At 48.4% G+C, this 23,608-nt stretch overlaps 1 protein-coding gene across 6 annotated transcripts in view; it reads left to right on the forward strand.

Annotated features, from left to right (window-relative positions):
* Window positions 1-23,608, forward strand: part of RREB1 (ras responsive element binding protein 1) — a 177,573-nt gene that overhangs the window by 43,865 nt on the left and 110,100 nt on the right. The gene's annotated exons all lie outside the window — the stretch shown is intronic.

The raw sequence follows: 23,608 nt of genomic DNA on the forward strand, positions 1-23,608 counted from the left end.
GAGCGGAGCCTGCATCGCGGGGGCGGGGGGGGGGGAACCTCGGCGCCCGGCGCCGTCACGAGCACAGGAAGGAGGCCGGGAGCATCCGAGGCGGGGCTGGCCGCCGGGGCCCGCTTCGCCGCCCAGCTGTGGAGCGCGCTCGGAAACTTTTGTCCGCTGCCCGCTGGACCAATTTTTTTGCGAGTTGTGGGTCTTCTCTGTCTCCTCCCGTCCCGGCCCGCAGAGCCGAGCAGGGGCTGGGGTGGGGGGGCCGGCGTCGAGGGGCTGAAGACCCAGTGAGCCCCCAGCCCCCCGCCTCGGCCCGGTCCCCCGCGCCCCCTCCCCGCTCGCGGTCTCTTAGGAAACTGCGACCTTAATGGTTGGTTGCTAAGGAGCAGGGGAGGTCCTTCCAGTCGCCAGCCCCCTCCCTGGGAGCGGCGTGTTTTCTGGACGGGGCCGAGGGTCGCGTCGAGGATGTGGGGACTCGCTCCCCGCCGCCCGCGGGGCCCGGGAGGCGCGTGAGTGAGGGGCGCGGCGGCCGAGCCCACTTCTCGGTGGGGTCACTTTTCTTTTCCGGCGGGGTTGGGGGGGCGGGCAGAGGAGGGGCGCGGGGACCGGCGGGCGGGTTGACAGGCGCCGCGTGCAGCTCGCGTCCAGCGTCCGCGGTGCATCCGCGATGGGTTATAAAAGAGCAGGAAAGTATTTCTCCTTGCTCAGCAGATTTGCCCTCCCTCGCTCCTTACTGGTTAGAAGATAGAACGTGAGCCCAGATCCGGACGAGCAGTTCACATTCCATTACGAAATTCTACACGGCTTCAGAGCCAGCAGCAGGACACATTCGGGGCACTTTGGAGTTTTTTCGGCTTCTTTTTTGGGGATGGTGGTGGTGGAGAGAGATAGGAAGGTGAATAAAAAAATATCACTTTGGGATATGCTGAAAAACCTGTCCGATGGTTTTCACCAGAAGAAAAATGCACCCCGTGCTTGTTTTAGCGTTTAGGTTTAAAAGCCAGTGGAAATAAAGTTTGCCCGTTGGATAGGGATGCTGGAAATAGCGAGGTATTTCTGTCTCGAAGAGGAGGCTTGAGGTGATTTGTGCAAAGGCTGAGTTCACGTGCATCCCATATTTTTGAGGTCGTTTTCTTTTAGATAGGCAGTGGTGTGTGCATGCGCGTGAGTGTTTTCTGAAATAAATTTAATTGATGTGGAAAGTGGAGAAAAGGGAACTGCAAAGAAAAGAATGGTTTTTGTTTTGTTTTGGGGTTTTTGTTTTTGTTTTTGTTTTCTTCTTCTTCTTCCCATGGCCCTTAAAAGCATCCTCTAGGTCTGGTGCCTTTTTGAGTAGGCAGGTATGGGTCTAAGACATAATGTAACCCGGAAGTCTTAAGTTAGAGGCTGAAGTCCTGGCTGAAACTTCTTTTTTTCTCTCGCTTTCTTTTTTTAAACGTTTAGTTCTTCCTTCAAGAGTCACACAGAACTTTTGAAGGAATGGGTTCAAATTATTCTTCAAGCAATTTATGTAAAGGTGAGCCACTACCCTTTGGAGGGAGCTTCTGGGTACCGCTGATGGAGCTTGCTTTGATGTGTTTTGAGCTTTGGTTACACTGATGAATTAAACATTTGAATGGCTTTTATCAAGTTTTAAATGTGTGAAAAAACACCTTCCTTCCCACTCCCCCCCACTTTTACAAAAGAAAGGGAGAGTCCTTTGATTTGGTTATTTGTTTACCTTGTGGTCCATTTTAGGTTGTTAATGAACTTGCACTGTTTTATAACTCTTAAAAATACTGCTAAACAGGTTGCATTTTAGGATGTTTTGTTTTTAAAGAGGATTTGCTGGTTATGTGATACTCTTAAGAAATGCTGCTGATGTGTACCGTTCTATGGCATATCATTCTCTGCGTTTTTCTAGATACCACTTTTTTTCTCATCAGAAATTCAGAGCCTCAGCCCTTATGGCAGACAAGTGTTTGTTGTGTGATGGGGAAGATGGGTCTGACTCAGCTGGCACAGGTGGGGCATCCATTCCTAACTATCTGCATCATCTAACAAATGACCTTTTGATGGAAGGGTCTTTTATTTTAGAAGGAGGAAAATAAACCTACCTAGTTTAGCCGGCATGCCGTCAACAGTTATTGATTGGTTGGTTCCCTGCTGTATGCCGGGCCCTACGTAGTTGCCATTACGTGGCTTGCATTTCTACTCAATTTTGAACTGCTGTGCTGGTCCACTTGCTAAGATCAGTTTGGAAGTTTTTGCTCGCTGTGTTATGCTCAGCTGTTAACATCATTTATTATCTTCAGTGAAGGAAATTTCCTGGTTAATGAAACTAAGAAGAAATTCTACCAGTCTAGGGTTTTATATGGCATAATTAATATAAATTTTCCTCCTACAGAAATTGATTAAACGTGCTCACTAGAAGTAGTCAGAAGTGAATCCTTTTGATGTTTCTATTCATTATCCTTTTGAAAAGTAGGTGGTGCTTAAAAGGTCATAGGATAAGGGTTGCTTAGCAGCGAAACAGAAGGATGCTAAAATTAACCAAAGCATTTTTGAAAGGGAGTCCTTCTCTGTTTTACATTATTTAACTAGATTTAATTAATTTCTGAATTCTCCATGTCCTTTGACCTAGGAAAGTAGGATGTTAAGTTTGTTTTGTTTTTGTTATCACATTTAAATCATCTCTCTTTTGTAAGTGTCTTTTAATTGAAGTTCATGCTCTCTGACCAACTCTGGTGTCAGATGGCAGCTTGTCTGGGTGGACTTCTTCCCTGCTACCTGTGTGTTCGGGTTAAATCCTCCCAAGGAAATGGTGTGTAACATCACCTTATTTCACTGATTAATAACAGATTGTTTCGTTCGTTTTGGAAAGCCTACCTAATCCATGAAGTGATGTCTTCTTTTGCTCTTTATTAAACAGGTTTGTATTCAAAAGATAGAAATGCAATAGAGTATCGATAGAACGAAGGCAATGTAGTCTCCTGATCACAGGACAGTGGTCTTCCCCCTTTACTGAGATTAGATTAATTTTATAGGGCTCCTCCTTTTCACTCCACTTCCCCGTCTCAGTTCATTTCAGAACACTTCCTAATACCTGTTTGAAAATCATTACATGAGGTGTAGAGTATCTTTGGAACCAAGTGTTCGAAAGCAACACTTTAAGGCTCTTGGGGGTTTTCAGTGAGATCAAAGGGTTGCAATCTAACCGAAGCCATGGTTAGTAACCATCCTCTCTTGGTTGAAAGGCATGCTCACTGTAACTCACAAGTTTCCCTTCCTCAAGATTACTTGTGTACATCTGACCTACTGAACAGGCCAAGTTGAGTAATGTTTTTTATAGCCAAATATAATTAAGAAATTAGATGGGTTTTTTTGGGGTGTGGGGGGAGGAGGCAGGGTAAGTGAGTTTTCTCTCTTTTAAACTTAGAAAGTGGTTTTGGAGTAGAAATAGCTACGGCTGTCTTCAAAAAGCAGGGGTCAGCCTGTGATTTCCACGCCCTTGGGGGCCTCCCCATAAATCAGAGGTAAAAGGTGTACCATCTGAAACGCAGAGGCAGGCATACGATGTGCTTTCTGAAATGCATCACTTATTTTTAATTTCCCCTGCTCCCATGGAAGGCAGAATACAGAGAGGAAAACCATCTGCGTTGTTTTCATGATGACCGAGGTGGGAGAGTGAGGAAGATGGGGCGCGAGGGTGACAGACGTTTTCCTTTTCTGTTAGTTGTCCTCTGGGACAGGGTCACCACTGTGCTGGTCTCTGTTTCCCTCGTCACCTTCCCTGGGTGTCCCTGTCCGAGTGTAGCTGGCGTTGGTTGGTGGAGATGGGGGTGGTGGGGGTGGGGAGCCTGGGAGGAGGGCGCAGGGAGCTCTCCCTTCCAGCTACTGGTGCATCTTGTTTCTGATGGTACTTGGGGCACAGGTGAGCCAGTCTGCCCATCAATAAAGGTGGCTGCCAGTGAATAGGTGCTTTAGACAAAAGAAGTGGGAGAGGGTGGAGACTGTTTGTTCAGTGTGATTCAAGCAAGCCGTGCTAATAGAACTTGAAAGCCTCTGTAAAGTCCCAGCGTCTGGGTACGGGCTACTCCTGCGGGCCTTTCAGACTCGGGGAGGGCGGGTGGTCCCGATAGGGTGGAGAAAGCCCAGTCAAAAGCCCCACCACATTCTTTGTCAGCCAGCCAGACTGCAGAGAAAAAGTCTCAGTGGGGGTAATTAGATAAAGCTTTTAAATGGCTCTATTTGTTTTGCCCTGGCTAGCTTGGTATCTCGTCTCTCTACCCCCTCTTTCAGAGACCGCGGGGTAAGATGGCTTTAAGAATGTTGGAGGCTTTCAGTGGTTTCACTACTTGTGAAATTTCATTTTTCGTTAGGGCAGACTCTGGACAAAGCTAACTGCACCCTGCTTTTGTGAAGGCCTTGAACAAAGATTCGAATCTGATCCTCAGAGCAGCATGGTGAGGGCTGGGTGGGTGTATTAACCCATTTTCCAGCTGTGCCAACTTCCACCCGATGGCTAGTAATAAATCAGGCCCAGGACCCAGAACACCCAGCCCCAGCCTCAGTCCAAACAACACCTGCTTTTCCAAGTCAGCTTGGCCTCAGAAGACAGAGCATTAAATATACAGGGCCTGTTTATCTGTGTGTGTGCTTTTTAAATGAGACCAGATCCTTTCACAATAATGCTGTGGTTGAATTTGAAGATGTAAGGCAATTGGAAAAGAAACTTTTTAGCCTTTGCCAGCACTTCTCTTGATGAACGTGATTATAGGCATTCTTTTCAGTAGGTTTTCTACCTCGTGGGATCATTGTAAGGATAAAATAAATGTTCCAGAAAGTCAAAATCTATATATGGAAGAAAGTGGTGTATTTTAAGCTCAGGAAGCTTTGTGGGTATCCACTCTGGATTTCCTTTCCAGAACTGTGCACAACTGCAGTACTCAGGCAGAGTTTATGTTTGCTTCGAGCACCTAGAGACAAACAGGCTAGCAAGTTCTCCTTCAAGGAGTTCGCTTAGGGATGGATTTTAAGGGAAAGGCAGGTGGTAAGCTTTGGATGCTCCCTTTAAAGCAGTAGTTCTCAGCTTGGTGGTTCCCCGCCCCGGGGGCATCTGGCAAAGTCTGGAGACGCTTTTGATTGCCTTGCTGGGGGGGGGGGGAGGGGTGTGACTGGCCTTTAGTGGGTCGAGGCCAGGAGTGCTGCTGCCCATCCCACAATGCACCTGAAGGCCCCACAGCTAAAGGATTATCCAGTCCCAAATGTCAGTAGGTGGAGGGTAAGAAAGCCTGCTTTAAAGGTACAGGAGTCAAGGCCTGTGTCATGTGTGCAGGCAGCCTGGCGTTCTCACTGTACTGCACGTGGCATATTTGGGGATCTGGAATTTCGTAGAGCGAGTAAGCTCTCCTTACAGGCCTGTAAGGTGCCGTGGTTGGCAAGTTCAAGGTTTCACAGAAGATTGGGGGTTGGGGAAAACATTTAAGTGGCGTTACATATATTTAAAAACCCTGTAGTAAATAAAAGTTCCAGAACTCGTCTGCTTCTAAAACAAACCAGATACGTTGGCGCTGGGGAGCTGCTCTGGTAGGTGGTGCTTCTTCACTTATTTAGGTAACTAGCTCCGGCACTGCCGTCTGCCACTTCTCTCTCGTGTTTGAAGTTATGTGGAGGGTACCCCCATACCCCCCCTATTTTTTTGCTCAGTGTTTGAATTAGCCCTTACTTGCTTGACAGTTAATGTTTTTTGCCCTTGGAGTCTCCCTTATTTTGTTTTCTTAAGTTTTTGCAAAATTCTTACATAAATCTCTACCTTTTTTTAAAAAAATTAATTAATTATTTGGCTGCGTTGGGTCTTCGTTGCCGCACGCAGGCTTTCTCTAGTTGCGGCGAGTGGGGGCTACTCTTCGTTGCGGAGCGCAGGCTTCTCACTGCGGTGGCATCTCTTGTTGCGGAGCACGGGCTCTAGGTGTGTGGGCTCAGTAGTTGCAGCTCGTGGGCTGTAGGCTCAGTAGTTGTGGCGCACGGGCTTCGTTGCTCTGCAGCACGTGGGATCTTCCTGGCCCAGGGCTCGAACCCGTGTCCCCTGCATTGGCTGGTGGATTCTTAACCACAGCGCCACCAGGGAAGCCCTCTCCACCCTCTATATAGGGCAGTGGTGGAGCCCGGTCTTCTGTCCGTGTATCTCCTCTTGAGCAGGTGGCTGGCAGGCTGCTGCTTTACCAGGGAAGGTTGGGGAGGGATCAAGGGAAGAGACGGTGGTGATTTTATGTTTTGGGGACTTGCGGACCTCAGATACACGGAAGGGTGGTTGACTGAAAGAAAAATAAAATGTGATATACAAACATTAAACTGCATTTCCTCGGGCCAGACATGTCTAGGACAGTGGCAGGAGCCATCTTTTAGCCACAGGTGCCACTTGCCTGACCCTTGTCCTGGTCCATCCCACCCCCCATCTTACAGGCAGGAGGGGAGCAAGAAGAAAAGGCAGGAAGAGAGGGGGATGATTCCAGAACGGTCTGGGCTCCCACTTACCTAAGAGAAATGTTTAACGCTTACAGGCAGCTTTCTTTACATCCTAACCCGAGGACAGACTGTCAGGGTCCCGTTCACGTCCCTCCGGGCTGATGATGTCAGTGACCTGCTTGGAAGCTGGCTTCGCCAGCCCACGCCTGGTGTAGTAAGAGCTGTGCTTCCGGTGCTTTGCCGCCCTCTCCTCCAACCTGTAAACCGGACGGTCCCTGCTCCCCCTCTCCATTTACAACTTTTGCCAGGCTGGGGATCCCCTGCAGGTGCGTTGGAGGGAAGTTGCAGGAAGAAAAGTCTCTCCCCCACTTCTAGAAGGTGAGCTGAAACTCACCATCCGCCCAGCCTCCCAGGCCAGTCCCTGACTCTGGTCTCTCTCTCAGCTGCCAGCAGTCACCAGACCCTCCTCGAAACCCTGGTCCAGTCTGACTCTGGTGTTGCCTGCCCCACTGTCCTGACCTAGGCGCTCGTCATGTCACAAGCGCCTCCCAAGTCAATTTCCTGCCCCCTTTGTCTCCCTCCTCCAGTCTGCCCTCCACTCGGCTTGAACACTATAGCTGCACATGGGGTTTGCCTGCTGCTGAAAAACATCTCATGGCCCCCTGTTGTCCGCAGGAAGAAATCCAAACTCCTCAACTTGGCACACGAGGACCTCCACCGGCAGCTCCCAGACTGTCTTCCTAGTCTTAGCCTTTCTCACTCTCCCTGCAGGCCACTGCCACACTGGAGGAGTTCGTCCTGCTTCTGCTTTTCCGTGGAGTGTTCATTCTGTTTTGTCCCCATCCCCTTCTCCTTGCACACAACATTTCTCAACTCTTCCTTCAAGACCCATCTCGAATACCGCCTCTTGCAGGGAGAATCCAGGTCCTCCAGCCAGAATAACCCTTACCCCATCTGGCCGGGTCTGTCTGTTGTAATTTACCCGTTGGCATGTTTTCCCCACCTGGAGAATAGGCAGCAACTTCAAATCATATTTTTCCATCTTTTGTACCTAGCTCAAGGGTTGTGTAGTTGATGCTCATTCAATAATTATTGTTGGATCCATTTTCGAACATAAAAAACCCAGAGTTTTTCTGAAGAGGCGCAGGTTATTTTTGGAGAAGGGCACATATAATTTGGAAGCTAAGTCCTAAGTATCAGTACAAATTAAGAGAAGGAAACAGAAGTAAACTATCGTTTTCCAACAGACCCATCCTGCAGAAATTGGGTGCTCAGTGCACACTGGTGGGAAAGCATTTTGAATTACAGAAATTTTAAAATAAAAGTTTGCTCAGCTTAATTTACTCAAAATTAAAGAGGAGGAAAAAAAGTTGTTAATGCCTGATTGCACTAAAAGCCGTCACACTGGGGCCCTTACTAATTATAACCACTTTTCATGGCTCTTGGTTTGAAGTTTATATTAAATAGGAGAGATGGGCACACAGATCAAAGACCAAAATCATTTCTGAACTCCAGTGTGTGGGCCCACTTTCTCTGCTTAGTTAGATTTTTGTTTCATTAGTGGTGTGAGTTAATAGGAGTGTTGGTCCGTGTATAATTTAACTTTTCTTTTTTTTCTGTAACTCCTTGGATTTAAAATAAAGTGCAAACCAGAAACCTACAGGGTACAGATCTTGCTTTATTTGTGTGTGCGCGCTCAATATATGTTTGTACGTGGTGGAAGTTGAGTATAGATCGTATTTACAGAAAGAATCATTTTCACTGTTTTAGGGGAGGTTCCTTTATGCTGAGACTTCATAGTTAAAAAAAAAACAAAAAAACCCTGAATACACAAAATCATCGCAAAATCTTTTCTTAACTTTCTTCTAAAAGAGGTACCTGTGTCTTCAGAAATAGGGGAGATACCATAAGGATGGGGTGAGAGAGAGGCGTTTCGCTTATGGATCCGTTTATACCTTTATGTTTGTAACTATGTGCATAGGTTTCCTTTTCGAATAAGGAATTACCATTTTTTTTCTTTTTAAATTGGAAGGTCTTGGTATCCTTTATACGAGGTAAAATCCTAGTTGATTAAAAGTACATTATTGCGGGCTTTCCTGGTGGCGCAGTGGTTGAGAGTCCGCCTGCCGATGCAGGGGACACGGGTTCGTGCCCCGCTCTGGGAAGATCCCACATGCTGCGGAGCGGCTGGGCCCGTGAGCCATGGCCGCTGAGCCTGCGCGTCCGGAGCCTGTGCTCTGAAACGGGAGAGGCCACAACAGTGAGAGGCCCGCATACCGCAAAAAAAAAAAAAGTACATTATTGCTACCTTTAAATATTCCTTGACGTGCTTACCTGATAACTAGAGTTTAGGCTCAGATTTGGCAGATACATTCAAATATAATAATCCCAACTTCATCTTATTTCGAAGGAGGCTTGTATATGTTCCTCTCTGATGTGAAAAACCGATTTTTTAAAAAAACCATTTTCTCCTCCACTTTAGGGCTTTTAATTGTTTTGAGGGACAGTTATGTAAAATTGGTTAGTAAGCATCTCAAACAGGTTTTCACGACTTGGTAAGTTAAACTTATATTGGATCAAACTGTCCTACTTAAAAATTTAAACCAAGTATAATTTAAAGGAGGCTCAACTTGCACGTCTCTAAATTAAGTTTGTTTTTAAATCATGAAAATAAAGTTTCTGAAAACCATGTGTTGTTTGAGAGCTTAGTAAAGCTTTACAACCCCCTTTTTCTAAAATACTGTATCCAGTTGGATTCAGTATCAGATTCAGTCTCCCTTTGGAAAACAGGCACTTTTCCACCCCCAAATTTGAAAACCTCATAGTGGGGTTTTCTTTTTTTTTTTTAAACCACTTACAGATCTTTATTTATGGATTTTTATTTATTCAACAAATTTGAATTTCAACGATGGGATGGCAGTGATAAACACCAAGGGTACTAGTATGAGAAAGAGAGACAGTTGCTAGCTTCCCAGACATGGAAAGAGACACAGGACCACTAAGTCGTTTCCGTCTGTGCTGGGTGTTAAGTATGACAAGAGCATGTGACATGCACTGTGGGGGAGGGGAGGAGGATGCTGGTGGAGGGGGCATCCCCCCAGAGTGGCCCCTGAGCCACAACATGAAGAGAAGGAGAGTTGGAGCGCAAGCAGCTGGTGCTGTGAGGCCCTGAGGTTGGAGAAGATCAGTGTGGAGAAGAAGAGACCCAGGCGGGTGACACGCATGGCAAGGTGGATGGGCTCCTTGTAGCTCACAGGTATTTGGAGTTTTTTCCCTTGAGAACTCTGGGAAGCCTTGCAGGGTGTTAGGCCAAGGACTGGCATGATGAGATTTGCGTTTTTAAAGATCACTCCTGCCCAGAGTGGAGAATAAACTGGAGTAGAAGGAAGTGACTGTTTACCTTCTGTTTGCAAGATCGTTGAGAAGGTTGGTTTTGCACAACTTTTGAAAAGCAGTGGTGGCTCAGGGTGGGTGGCAGTGGAGGTGGGGAGCCTGGGTGGGTTTGACAGAGATGGAGGCCAGAGGAGGGATTTGAGGCTGGCTGGGGGTTGGGATGGAGGATGGGCCCGATGATTTCCAGGTCTCAGGCTTCCGTGGCTGGTGGCTGGCGGTGCCTTTCTCTGAGATCAGATCACGGGATAAAGCAAGGTTTGTGAACCAGGTACGTTCCCTACCCTTCAAAGAAGTTATGTTTGTGAATTTTATCAGCATTTTCTCTACTTGTACCGCTTTCATTGGTCAAAACATACTACTCCTGGCAGGGATAATGCATGCAAAGGACTTCTATAAAAGTGAGAAACAGAAATTAGGTTCTTACTTATGGCTTCCTTCTCCCCTCCCCGCCCCTCCTTTCTTTCTTTCTTTCTTTCTCTCCTTTAAATTTCCTGAGGCCAAAAGGAACATGGACGAGTTCTCCTCGGTGGCCATCGGCCGGAGCTTCTGAATGGTTTTCAGATGAGGCATACAACTAAAACCTTAAGCGTATTTAAGTTTCTGTTTGTTTTAGTGATGCTTTATCTCTTTGACTTGTGAGCCTGGGGCTCAGGGGCAGAGGCTCCGGGGTAAGAACCGAGGTAGGACTCTCAGAATTGCCCCCGCCTTCTGCTTAAGAGGGTCAGAACTCCTCTCCTGACCTGATTTTCCAACTTATTTCTTAGTTTCTCAGTGTTCACTGATGCTCTGAATGTCTTACAGCGACAACAGTGTTTTGCTTGACCAGTAATCTGTGTGAAAACAAAGTTCCTTCAGTAAACAAAATGTGCTGTGTATCTCCTTTGGGTGCCAAAGGGAGAGATTTCATCCTTCCACGGGGATGGTCTCCACCGAGCCACGGTCCAGCCTGTGGTTGAACATCTCTGGTGATGGCCGACCTGCTCCCCATTGCCCCAAGGCAGTCCTTGGGTTTTTACTGCGTTAATTAACTTTTTTTTTCTCAAGGCAAACAAAATCTTTGTGGAATGAGCTAGAAAGTGGCGTGTTTTCCGCTGAGTTGGTAAAAACTTGGAGCTGGAGCGCAGGCCGGCTGCCTTGTGCAATCTGATCCCCAGAGAGTCCATTGGGGAGTGCCACCCTCCTTACTTCCTCCTGTACTGGAATTCCTGCTTCATGGAGGGGGTTGGAGAGGTCCTGCCTCGCTTGTCCTTGTGAGCTGGGACACCTTCCTTAAATCATCTTGCAAGAAAGCATTAGCAGTGCTCCCGGATTTAGGTAAAGCTTTTCTCTGACGTCATACAAATGACTCATCAAAACTTCAGGTGAGCCCCAGCCTGCTCCCCAGACGCTTTTTTTTGGCGGTACGCGGGCCTCTCACTGTCGTGGCCTCTCCCGTTGCGGAGCACAGGCTCCGGACGCGCAGGCTCAGCGGCCATGGCTCACGGGCCCAGCCGCTCCGCGGCATGTAGGGATCTTCCCGGACCGGGGCTCGAACCCGCGTCCCCTGCATCGGCAGGCGGACTCCCAACCACTGCGCCACCAGGGAATTCCGCTTCTCTTTTTATATGGGATCAGTCCTGACTCGGGTAACCCGACCACTGGCCCCCAGAGAGCGCTGCCCACCTTGGGGAGAGTATGATTTAACATCTTTTGTTGAAAAAGCACGGATGTTCCCACATCACCTCAGCCTCACATCCCATTTGTAACAGATGGCACGCTTTATTCCAGCCCTACGTTTGATAAGATGAGCTGATGAGGGGAAAAACGCTCAACAGGGACCTTGCCCCTCGGCTTCTTTCTAGCTGAAACAGCTTGGTGAGGGGATGGCGGGAAGGGAACTCGAGAAACTGGGTTTACGCATCTTTTTGGAAAATTTAAACCTTCAGGTACAATGCATACAACGCAGTCCCTCACCTCACCGTGACCCAAGCAGAAGCATGGACTTGGAGATCTAATACGTTTGTTGCAAAAATAGCTTACTAGGGATGGCCTTGTAGTGAGTGTCCAGAATTGGTGTGGGTAGTATGTTCAGTAGCCAGTTTGTGGTGACAAAGGTGTATATTATATAAGCTCACTTTCAGATAACCCACCCCTAACTGCTAGATAGTGGTGACAACTCCCGCTATCTGTCGGGTAATTTTTTTCTTTCAACGGTTGTGTATTCAATCCCTGGTGTTGGTTCTTGAAGGGCTCGGGGATGGTCCAATGATTACACTTTGAGAACGCAGCCAAAATGGCCTGGCAGCTTTATTTCACTGTTTTATCTCTATGGCAGATGGAATTCGGGGAGGGCTCCTTTGGTCGGCTTGTCTCTGGGAAGTCAGGTTGCTCCTGCTGCCACCTGTATCTGCAGAAAAGGGAAGATACAGAAATCCAGCCGCAAACAACAGAAACCATGACCTGGTTATTCATATGATAAACGACTCTACCGAGAGTGCAATTAAATCCGGTCAGCAGACCTTTGAATTACGGACTGCCCTTGATGAAAAGCGCCCCTAGTCAAAGCCCACCTGTATTCGCTTTATAGCAGATAAACCAGATGTTGTCTTTTCAGTTTCTTTTCTGCCCGTGTTAGACTTCATCCATATATGACTCTTAAGTCAAAAATCTCAAGTTAGGGGGCTTCCCTGGTGGCGCAGTGGTTGGGATTCCGCCTGCCGATGCAGGGGACGCGGGTTCGTGCCCCGGTCCGGGAAGATCCCACATGCCGCGGAGCGGCTGGGCCCGTGAGCCATGGCCGCTGAGCCTGCGCGTCCGGAGCCTGTGCTCCGCAACGGGAGAGGCCACAACAGTGAGAGGCCCGCGTACCGCAAAAAAAAAAAAAAAAAACTCAAGTTATTGCCCCGTTTCACCCTCTTAAGGTTGTTAGGCTTTTCATCAGGAAGAACTGTCAGCACAAGAGTGGTGGAGGAAGCAGTAATGTGAACTAAGGTTATCGAGCGCGTACCAGTTATGTCCTTGTCCTGAATTCTTTTTTTTTAAAATAAATTTATTTGATTTATTTATTTTTTATTTTTGGTTGCGTTGGGTGTTTGTTGCTGCATGCGGGCTTCTCATTGCCGTGGCTTCTCTTGTTGCAGGGCACAGGCTCTAGATCGCGGGCTCAGTAGTTCTGACGCACGGGCTCAGCCGCTCCGCGGCATGTGGGATCTTCCCGGACCAGGGCTCGAACCCATGTCGCCTGCATCGGCAGGTGAACTCCCAACCACTGCACCACCAGGGAAGCCCTTGTCCTGAATTCTTGACGTGGGTCATCTCATTCATTCCTCACAACAGCTCTTTGCCCCTGTGATGTAGGTACAGTGATTATCCCCGTTATTCAGAGGAGGAAACTGAGACCCAGCGAGGCAGCCAGCTAGTAGGCATCACGCAGTGCAGCCCGACCCCAGAGCCTGTGCTGGTGGCCCCTGCTCAACTTCCTTTCACAATGACGTGACATAGTCACCAAATAAATATCCCCTGAAGACCTGCTGTGTGCAGAGCCCTGCGGTACACAGCAAGGGGAAAGACAGGGACACGTGTGCGACGGGGCCGCTGGCTTCTGGAAGTAGATTAAAACTTAACCCGTGAAACAGGTCCTTCTATCTGGTGTTTGACAAAGCGAGTTAGACCGTCAATTCTGTGGAAGATCAAGTGGGAGGGGAGGTGCGGTTGGCTGACAAATCAGCCAGCAGGAGTGGCTGCCCCAGAGCACCCGGGGCCCGGGAGACCCTGCAGAGAGTCGGGAGAGGCCCTGAACATCCCGCTGGGGGACAGTTTTCCCTAAGTTCCCATGAGAGGCTTCTGCTCGTCTTCTGTGTGGTGGGTGGTGGGGCGCACGCCTGCCCCTTAACTTCTTTCTTGCAGACACCCACTGTTAACCTCACCAAAAGTGCTTGAGCTCCGTTTCAAAGTAAGGATGGTGTGTTGGCCACTTTGGGAAAAGCCAGGACGCTGTAAGCTCTGAGCATCTGGGGGTGAGGGTTGCCTTGGGTTTCTGGAGGGCCAATGCCTGGAAAACAGGTCACTTGTTTGCTGTTATAATAGGCTATTATCATTTTATTTAATATATAACATCAAGATTTTGCCTCAGAGTTAGTACTGGGGGTCAGGATCAGCCATCTGAGAGGCCCAGTGGTCTGTGTTACCAGGGATGTAGGGGCAACAATTGAATTGATCTAATTACTAACCTAATGTTTGAATTTGTCCATATTCAGGGGAGATAGTCTCTAGGAGGTGTTTTGTTTGTTTGCTTTGCTTTTTAAGCAGTAGGAGCTACATGGACTGGAGGACAGTGACGGACGATGCCCTGTCTCCCGTGGAACGTTTCTGGGGTGAGGGTGTCCAGTTGTGCACCCTTCCTACCCTTTTGTGGGAGCCCCCGAGCAAGTTGTGGAACCAGCAGGTCTTGAATTGCGCCGAGCGCCTGATGGTCTGTTTCCTGTTTCCGGTGGGTCTGTGGAGGAGGATTGTTTTGAAATTTAGTTACAAATAGAAAATTTCAGCCTTGTGTGCTACCAGCTCCTACCACCGTTATTAGTACCGTTGTTATTTTGCTCGTGACAGTTTGATGGCTCCAGCAGGAGAGTAGTGAAAGACGTCTGGGTTGGAGACCAGCATCCCGGGCTTTTTCTTTCTCGTGACTGGAACCCCATCAGCTTTCCTGCATTGGAATGCTTCTCGATACCTCCCCCAGGCACTAGGCTCCAGGGAGGCAAGGATGCGTAAGACGTGGTCCAGCCCTGACGCTCACCAGTGCGTCACAACCGGCAGAGACACCAGGACACACTGAGGACCTGGCAGTGGGAAGCCATCGGGAAAAGAGGTAGTGATGATGTTCTCAGATGTGAAGGGCTGGCCACGTGGAGAAGCGTGTAGGAAAGGGAAAATGAATTTCTAGGTGAAGAGCAGTGTAAGTACAGGCCCTGGGGGATGATACCACGAGGCTTCTTTGGGGACAGGATGGGTAAGCAGTGGGGTGAGACCAAGAGAGTACGGTTGGGGTGCTGTGCAGAGTTGGGGTGGAAGGAGTGTTGAGATGTGTCTCCGGCAGTGTAGGTGGCCAGTTGTGGAGGCAGTTGTGAGCCAGGAAGTGCTTTGAAGCTAGGCCGTGGTGTGGGCAGCTCTGCCCCGGAGAGAACGCTGCTAAACCTTTAGAAAAATCAGGCCATAGAGGAGACTCGTCCAGCAGAATGAACTTGGACGTTGATGCCATATGGAACCGAATATTTCTTCCCGTTTTTTCCGAGAGATTTTTTTCAGCCCAGGACATGTGGGCTGCCGTCTGAAGTGGTGTTCAGTGATCATTGAGAGGTGGGACCTTTATTTTCAGCAGATAGAATTCAGTTCAACAATGTTTAAACTTCCTTGGTTGTGTTTTACTCCTTGGAACTTACTTAAGCTCATCAGCTAGGGAATTAGAGACAGACTCATTTCTGTACCCTCGAAAATATTGAGGAAGGATGCTGGGAGTCGGGGGAGCTACTTACTCAGTTTGTCAGCCGGCAGCGAATGCGGGCTGGGAGGGTGAGCTAGTGTGCAGTCTTGACGAGCCTGTGGATGAAGGTTTCTGGAAGCCGTGGGTGGGAGAAGAATCAGCTCACAAAGGCGAAGCTGCCTCGAGTGGAGTGGATTTGTGCCTGTTCTGCTCACCTGGGTAGCATCTGCCCTCGCCCAGGTGATGCTCTATCTGTCCTCCCGTGTTCCCAGTCCTCTGCTGGAGGACTGTCCTCCCGTGTTCCCAGTCCTCTGCTGGGATTCCATCTTCTACGGGTGAGGTCGGCCAGGAAAGGCGCTCTGTGCCCGCAGAGATGCGGGTGGTGAAGGTAGATAGCAGGCCGCAGAGACGCTCGTGGTTTATTAATTGTGGTGGAGGGACACACTGCCTTTTCCTCTAGGGAGGACGGATCCACTTTTAATACGTGTGACTTCATACATTTCCAGGCCTGTACTCAGGGACTGAGGGACCTTGCTGAGAGGGCTGTGAGAAATGTGGGAAGGCCCCCGCAGAGTGAGCAGGTTGGACGGAACACATACCTTAAAGTTAATAATTTCATCACCTAAAACTGATGTTTATGTGTTAACGATTTTATGAACTGTTGGCAACCTCTCGTTTCGTTTTGTTTCTTACCGAGTTCTCTCCCTGGAGCTGGAATCGTGCGGGAGGAGGTGGGATGCTATGAGCTGGGGTGGGGTTTTGAGGGGTCAGGCTGGGAGTCAGGGGGGAGGGGGAGTGTCTCAAAGTGCTGAGTGGGTTCCTTCTGTCTGTGAAGGAAGGAACCTTCCTTCGTTGCCGTGCGCGGGCTTCTCACTGCGGTGGCATCTCTCGTTGCAGAGCACAGGGTGGACTCACCGGGGAAGGAAAGCCCCACTCGGGCCCAGAGCCTTGTGTGGAGTGCTTGCATGTGTTACCCCATGGATGGGGCATAGGTATGACCTCCTCTTTTTAAAGACAGGAAACTGAGGCTTAGAGAAATTCACTTTTTCTGAGATCACGCAGCCAGTGTCAGACTACCAGGAAGCTTTAGGCCATATCCACAGTCTGAAGGACATTCTTTGGTTACATGGGACCTCATGACACCGTGGTACCTGGAGAGTTCCCAGCCGAGCAGCTCTCAAGCTTGATTTCACTCGTCTTGATTCTTTAATAGTTGGCGCGGATTTGAGCATGACACATCACTTGAGTGCCTCTACGTTTAGGATACTAGGTTTAGGCACGGGGGAGCACGGTGGTTCTTGCCTTTGGGAGTTTACGTCGTGAAAGGGTGCAGTGCAGTGTGGCCCCCGAGCCGTGCACCCGTGGGAAGGCTGCGATCCCAGCGGGAAGGGGCAGGCTGGGTTTGGAGGTGTAGTTTGGGGTTGAGGACCGCATACTGGAAGGTGCTGGCATTGCAGGGCTCCCTGGGGTGGCATGGGGGTGGGGCAGAATTGGAGCTGTCCTCCGTCCCTGAGAGGGAGTCCGAAGGTTTTGAGCAGAGAAGTGACAGGTGGCCTGATGAGGCTTTGGAAATGTCCTCGGGAGGGGCAGCGAGGCCATGGTTGTACCTTGCGGGGCTGCTGGGGTTCCTTCACTGTTGATTTCTGGCCCGAGGCAGAGGGCGCATCCCCATCAGCTGGTACAGGGTGAACCAAGCAGCAGTCAGATCGCTGGGTCGCCCAGAGCCCACTGAGTGATGTACACACACAGGAGGGGGACTTCCTTTCTTTACAGCCATAGACTTCTTTGGGTTCAGACCTCTATGTTCTGGCTTATCTCTTTTGGGGACTTGTCCACTGGAATCCTGGATCACGTTCATAATGTCGGCATATTGGTTTATCCGTTAACCCTGGCTTACTGATCCTGGATCACGTTCATAATGTCGCCATATTGGTTTATCCGTTAACCCTGGCTTTACTGAAACCAGGGTGGAAAGGCTTTCCTGGCGCGTGTGCGTCCTGAGATGTGAGTGAGTACGTGCCCTGGTCCAGGTGTTACAGCCGAGGGTGGGGCCTGAGCCCAGACTGCCGACCCTTCCCTCGCATCCAGTTTTCCAAGTCTTTGGCTTTCCGTTGTGGTAACTGCCACAGCCCAAAAGGTGCCCTCGCCTGCCCTAATTTGGGGCAAGGGGAGGTCTGGGACATACTCAACACCTGTGCTAGAAGCAAAACGCCCCTCTGAGGCTCCTAACCACCCCCCCTCCCCCCGGTGTGCCCCCCATCCCCACCCCGGCTCTTTTCTCTTGAGCTCTAGCCTGGCGATGCCATTGTGGCCACCTCCCCATTCATTGGTGTCACTGGCATTTTAAAGAAGCAAATCCGTACCATCACACGCGGTCTTTGTAAATGCTTTCCGTGCGTTATTTTCACAGTCCTCACAGCAAGCCCACCAAGCAAACAAGTGTTGTTGCCCCCATTTTGCAGGTTTGGAAGACGCTCCCAATCATACCCGGTGCCCTTAAGGTACGGGAGGCACGGTGCCCTCCACTTGCTGTGCTTTGTGGCGTTTCACCTTTGCATCGACCTTCTGAGGTCGTTGTTATCTCCATCTTACAGATGGGGAAGCTGAGGTTTAGAGAGTTTAAATAACTTGCCTGAGGCCACTCCAGTATAAGGACTTTGAGCCCAAGCTGGTGTATTTGTTGATTAAGAAAAGCTTTTCTAGCTTGGGGCTGGCTTAGAGCTGATGTCTTCTTTTGGATTTGTTTTCTGATGCTTTTCCCATTTCTAAAGATGGGGGCGTTTGTCAAGCACCCAGTCTGATCTAGGCATTATGATCTGTTTTCCTCTTAGCGGAGTGTAAGCTCCATGAGGGCTTTTTGCTCCTTTTCCCCTCTGTTCATGCAGGGTCCCAGGCACCTAGCCCAGTGCCTGGCCCAGCCTGGGTGCTCAGTCAGTATTGAATGAAGGAATGACTGGAGTGAGCGGGTCATTTTGCCCCATCCTAGTGAAGGCAACTCCAACAGAGCAGTTGGGTGACTTGGCACACAGGCACAAATACCTCACACCTCAGATCTCTTGTTTTTGCAGCAGACCTTTATTTATTTTTTTAATTTTTATTTAATTTTATTTTTGGCTACGTTGGGTCTTCGTAGCTGTGCACGGGCTTTCTCTAGTCGCGGCGAGCGGGGGCTGCTCTTCGTTGCGGTGTGCGGGCTTCTCACTGCGGTGGCTTCTCTTGTTGCAGAGCACAGGCTGTAGGGTGCGCGGGCTTCAGTAGTTGCGGCACGCGGGCTCAGTAGTTGTGACACGCGGGCTCAGTAGTTGTGGCTCGCGGGCTCTAGAGCGCAGGCTCAGTAGTTGTGGCGCACGGGCTTAGTTGCTCCGCGGCACGTGGGATCGTCCCGGACCAGGGCTCGAACCCGTGTCCCCTGCTTTGGCAGGCGGATTCTTATCCACTGCGCCACCAGGGAAGCCCTCAGCAGACCTTTTTCACACACGTAAAATTTCAGGAGTAATCAGATCTATGTCATGGGATTGGAGGACATGATATAAAACACTATAAATACTTACCAGTGTTTGGCACCACGCCAGCATTCGATGAGTGGCATTGCCTTGGTGGTTTCAAGCCTCTTGTCTATGTTTGCCTTCCTTTGGGGCAGGGTTGCCATACCGATTAGCCCCGCCAAAAATGTGCTGGCCACCGAAACTTTTTAAAAGTGTTTTTTTATTCATCCAACATTGCTCTCTTGGCTGTGACGTCTGTGAAGCGTTTGAAGTTGGTAAAGTTGGTGAAATCAGTTTAAAGCTACCCTGGGCAAGTGGTGTCACGACTAGCAAGGTTTTTTTTTTTTAATTAATTTATTTATTTTTGGCTGCACTGGGTCTTCGTTGCTGCTCACAGGCTTTTCTCTGGTTGCGGCGAGCAGGGGCTACTGTTCTTTGCTGTGCACGTGCTTCTCATCGCGGTGGCTTCTCTTGCTGTGGCTCACGGGCTCTAGCGCGCAGGCTCAGTAGTTGTGGTGCATGGGCTTAGTGGCTCCGCGGCATGTGGGATCTTCCCGGACCAGGGCTCGAACCCGTGTCCCCTGCATTGGCAGGCGGGTTCTTAACCACTGTGCCACCAGGGAAGCCCGACTAGCAAGATTTTGACGAAGCTGTATGTTCATCTTCTTGGTTTCCAGTGAGAACATTGTACTGGAAGGGGCCTTGGGGTCCTCGTCCAGACTGTGTTCTTCCACCCCTTAGTTTACAGGTGAGGAACATCAGGCCTGGAGAGATGCAGGGGCAGGGCTGCGGGAACCTCCGTCTTATGTGGTCAGTTCTCTTCAGTGTCAGCAACCCTGCCACGCCCAGATGCCTGGTGTTTTGTATTGGGTGGGGTGGGGGGGGAGCCACCATTATTCTTTTGCCAAGGATGTTAGTAAGCGGACTGTGTCAACAACCCTAAGTATTAAGAAAGGTTTTTCCCATTAGATTTTTTTTTTGCATATTTAACTCGTATTCATCATAGAAAAATTCTAAAGGAAGAGAAAGCTAGTAAAGCACATAAGAAACTAAAATTACTTACTTTCATGAGTCATAAATCACCTTGTATATCTGCTTCCTGTGGATACATACGCTTATTACAAAAACTGAGATTTTTTTACATTTGTAGACAATAAAAAGCCCAGTTTTGTACATGCCTTTAAATTATACCATACCTATTAAAAATTTAATGGGATAAGTATTTTCTGTTGTATTCAAATGTTCTTTGCCATGAAAATCACTTTATTTTGATGTGGCATAATTTGAGGAGGGGGGGTCAGAGGTTAATGTTTTGATTATTTTGCGTTCCCTGGGCACTTACTGGTCCTATGTTAAATGAAGCCAATCTAAGGTTAAAATTTTTACTGTAAATTATGAATAGGTAATCGGAAATTGATTTATTCTAAAGAGGAAAATGCTGAACTGACAAAACGTATTTATTTTTTGATTAGCCTGTGACCTGCCATCCTATTGCTCCAAATAAACAAGAATCACTGGTGAAAAGCAAATTGAGCAGTTCAAAGAGTCCTTCTAAAAGGTCAAGTTCTCTTGAGAAGGAGGTGTTTTCCATCTTGTATAGGACACCGGGGTGAATGTTAATGGCTGACGGGATATGTTACGTACCTGTAGTTTTATTTTTAATTGGATGTTTTGCTTCAATCAGTGTCATGTAATTTGGACGTTTTAGTGCAGTTATTCCCAGTCTTTTCTAATATAAGGACCTCTTTTAATGTAAAAAAATGTTTCTGGGGCAAACATAATTTTAGGTATATTTTTGGACTCTGTTGGGAAGCTCTAACAAAAAGTTCTTAAAAATAACACTTTTAGTGGAATTTTTCTGTATTAATTACAACAGCATCTTCATACACTTGCCCAGTAATAGTACATATATGTGTATGATTTATGCGACTTGTCGCTGCTTGATGGGCGGAGCTTCTGAAATAGCCCCTAGGAGGCCCCTGCCCTCAGGAAGATAGAGCCTACCTGTGAATCACTCTAAGGTCTAATGTGAGGAAGACAGCAATCAGACCCCTTCTGAAGGGCAAGTGGGATTCTCTAACTCCAGGGACAGCTGTGTAGGCGGAGGGTCCGAGGGCCATTAAATGACAAGTTAGGAAGGTGCAGTTTGTTGCCAACTGCTCACTGCTGACGTTTCCAGAGGGGCCCACCCCACCTCACTTTCCTCATCATTTCAGAGGAAGGAACGTTGTTGGAGAAGCGAATTGAGTCAGGGACATTTCAACACACCTGATGAACTATCTCCCTTGGTCCTTTTCAAGAATTTCATATGATCTGCTACAGAGAGGGGCTGGATTTGTCAGCTAGAAGCCTTAAGGTCCCAAACCCAAGCCCAGCCCTGATTATGGTTAATGGAAAGATGTTACACCCTGTGCCTCGGGTTTTTCCATCTGTAAAATGGGAAGTATCTCTTTTATCATATTCTTGGGAGGTGACATAATGATACCCGCAGGCTGCATTTTCTTTCTTTTTAATCCGTGAAAGCAAACAGAAAAATCTTTGTAAGGCTGGAAGCTATTGTCTTTTTATATAAAGGAAAAGTACCATAAAACTAGAGAAATTCTAAGCATCCTAAAAGCTGCTTTATGGCAAGGCAGCAGCCAAAAGACCTGCCAGCGGAGTGTGACCTTCCTCAAAAACCTTATCTTCATTCTCCTGTAGTCCTGTTTTTTTCTCTTAGTAATTGTTATTCAACAGTGATGCCTCATATAACACTAGTCTTGGGCTGTGAGAAAAAAGTTCTTGCACTGCTTAGTCCCCCAAGATATGGGTGGCAGAAGAAGCCGCCTCATTTCTTATGTCTCTGTATTATCTGATGAAGGACAGTCATCCCAGGGTTCACCTTTTTAAGGAGTCAGGGCTGGGAGCAGGTATTTTGCTTAAGTTTTATGTGGTGTCTGTGTATTTTCAAGAAATGTTGAATGTCCCCTTTATTTCAAGCTTCTATAGCCTTTCCAAGTTGCTTTAGAAAATCTTCAACCGTTTCTTAGCAAAACCGGGTGCACAGTAAGCCCATATCAGCTGGGCCTGATGTGGAAGAATTACTTCCATGAAGTGGACCTGGTGAGAGTGTGATTACAGTCTGCTGACCTCAGTTCCAGGGCTGTGGCCATCTGTACGGTGGGACCAGCACTCACCCACGATGAGGCTCCCAGGTGTCCACGGAGGGCGATGGTCACTTTTGATGGATAATGACCTCACAAAGGTTTCCAGGGGCAAAAACCCTCCAACCATCATTTCAAGAATTCCAAAGCAGTTTCACAATTCTGATTCTAAGAGAGGTTTGATTTGCAAGGGGAGTCTTTCAGTGCCTTCTCTTGCCTCTGTTTTATGGACGTTAGTAATTATCTTTTTGAAGAAAACAGAAGTGAGTTATACATTCTTCCTTAAGGATTTTAGTTTAGTTTATCTTGAAGAATTTTTTAATCAGCTGGGGTTTTCCCCCTTCGGTGGCTGGTCCCAGTGACTAGGCAACATGGAGATAATAGTAAATAACCCAGCTTTTTGTAAGAGATGTTATTTGAGGAGGGGGTTATGAGTACATACTAAACTTAGGAATACGTAAGTAAAGTTTCCTCTGAACTTACCTTCCTTTTGGAACAGGAGAAAAGATGATTTTTAGGCATAATGGTGCACAAAGTAATGACTAACACTCTCTAAAGATATTTAAATCTATTAGAGCATAAATATGTTAGTTCAGAATGGATTGAGTTCTGAACCTTGATGCCTTCAAGAGTGCTTTATTATCAGGTGGCTTGTAAAAGGCACATTGTCAATCAGATCTGTTGTGTTTCCCACAGAATTTCATTAAGAGGTGTGCATCACTTCACATACTCTGTAGGAGAGGGGACAGTGAAACAGAAACTTAATAGAAATACTGAGGAGGGGAGAAGGTAAAGCCACCCCGGCACCTGGGCCTCCTTCTTTTTCTTCCTAACTCTGCCTCTTTGAGATGTTCTTTGAGAACATGGAGGAAGCTGCGTGTGGCTGGGGTCGTCGCCCTGGGTCTCCCTGCGCCTCTGGGTCTGGGGACAGGAGTGGCTTGGCACTGGGAGTCCTTCCCCAAAGCTCAGCTCAGTGCTGACTCTTCCTGTCCCTGGCTTTCCAGAGAAGGCCTGGGAGGCTGCCGGAACAGGGGGGTGCTGAGAGACTGCCTCCCCTGTCCCCTGGGCCCTGGGGGAAGGAGCCGCCTTCTGGAACGGGGTGCAGGGAGGGGGAATCCAGAGCAGAGGGTGGACAGGTGGACGGCAGTCACTGCCATTGTTTCGGTACAGACGAGGCTATGGTTCGGAAGTTGTTGTCTGGCTGTTGGCTTTTCCTCTTCAGAGGCTGGCATTCATGCGATACATTTATGGTTTGCTAACATGAGTACGACACGCATGCACATTTTTGGAGTATTGAATAGGCAGTAAAACAAGGCAGCTAAAAGCTAAGCAGCCAAGTGCTAAGTTAGTTGTTTTCCTGATAAACTGAAACTAGCCCGAATGGACAAAGTGTGGGACTCGTGTACCCAAGCTGCTCTAGGTGGTACTTTTTGTTTGGTCTACTAAAAAAAGCAATGATTGGGAAAGGTGCAGTATCCGAGAAGGGAGTGCAAGGCTCCAGTTCTGCTCTCTGTGGTCCTGGAAGGAAAGGATGGGAGAAGTCTCCTCCTCTTCCTCTCCCTGCCCTGGAGCCGCGGCTGCAGTTTTCAGAGGATGGCCTGGTGCTACGCCCAGCGGTGGTATTTTATAGTATTTCTCAGTCGTTTTTTAGGATTATCAGTCATCGCTCGCAGGGTTCCTTTTCATTTTCAAGGGCA

Source organism: Stenella coeruleoalba (genome assembly GCF_951394435.1).
Source record: "Stenella coeruleoalba genome assembly, chromosome: 10".
Classification (NCBI taxonomy): Eukaryota; Metazoa; Chordata; class Mammalia; order Artiodactyla; family Delphinidae; genus Stenella; species Stenella coeruleoalba.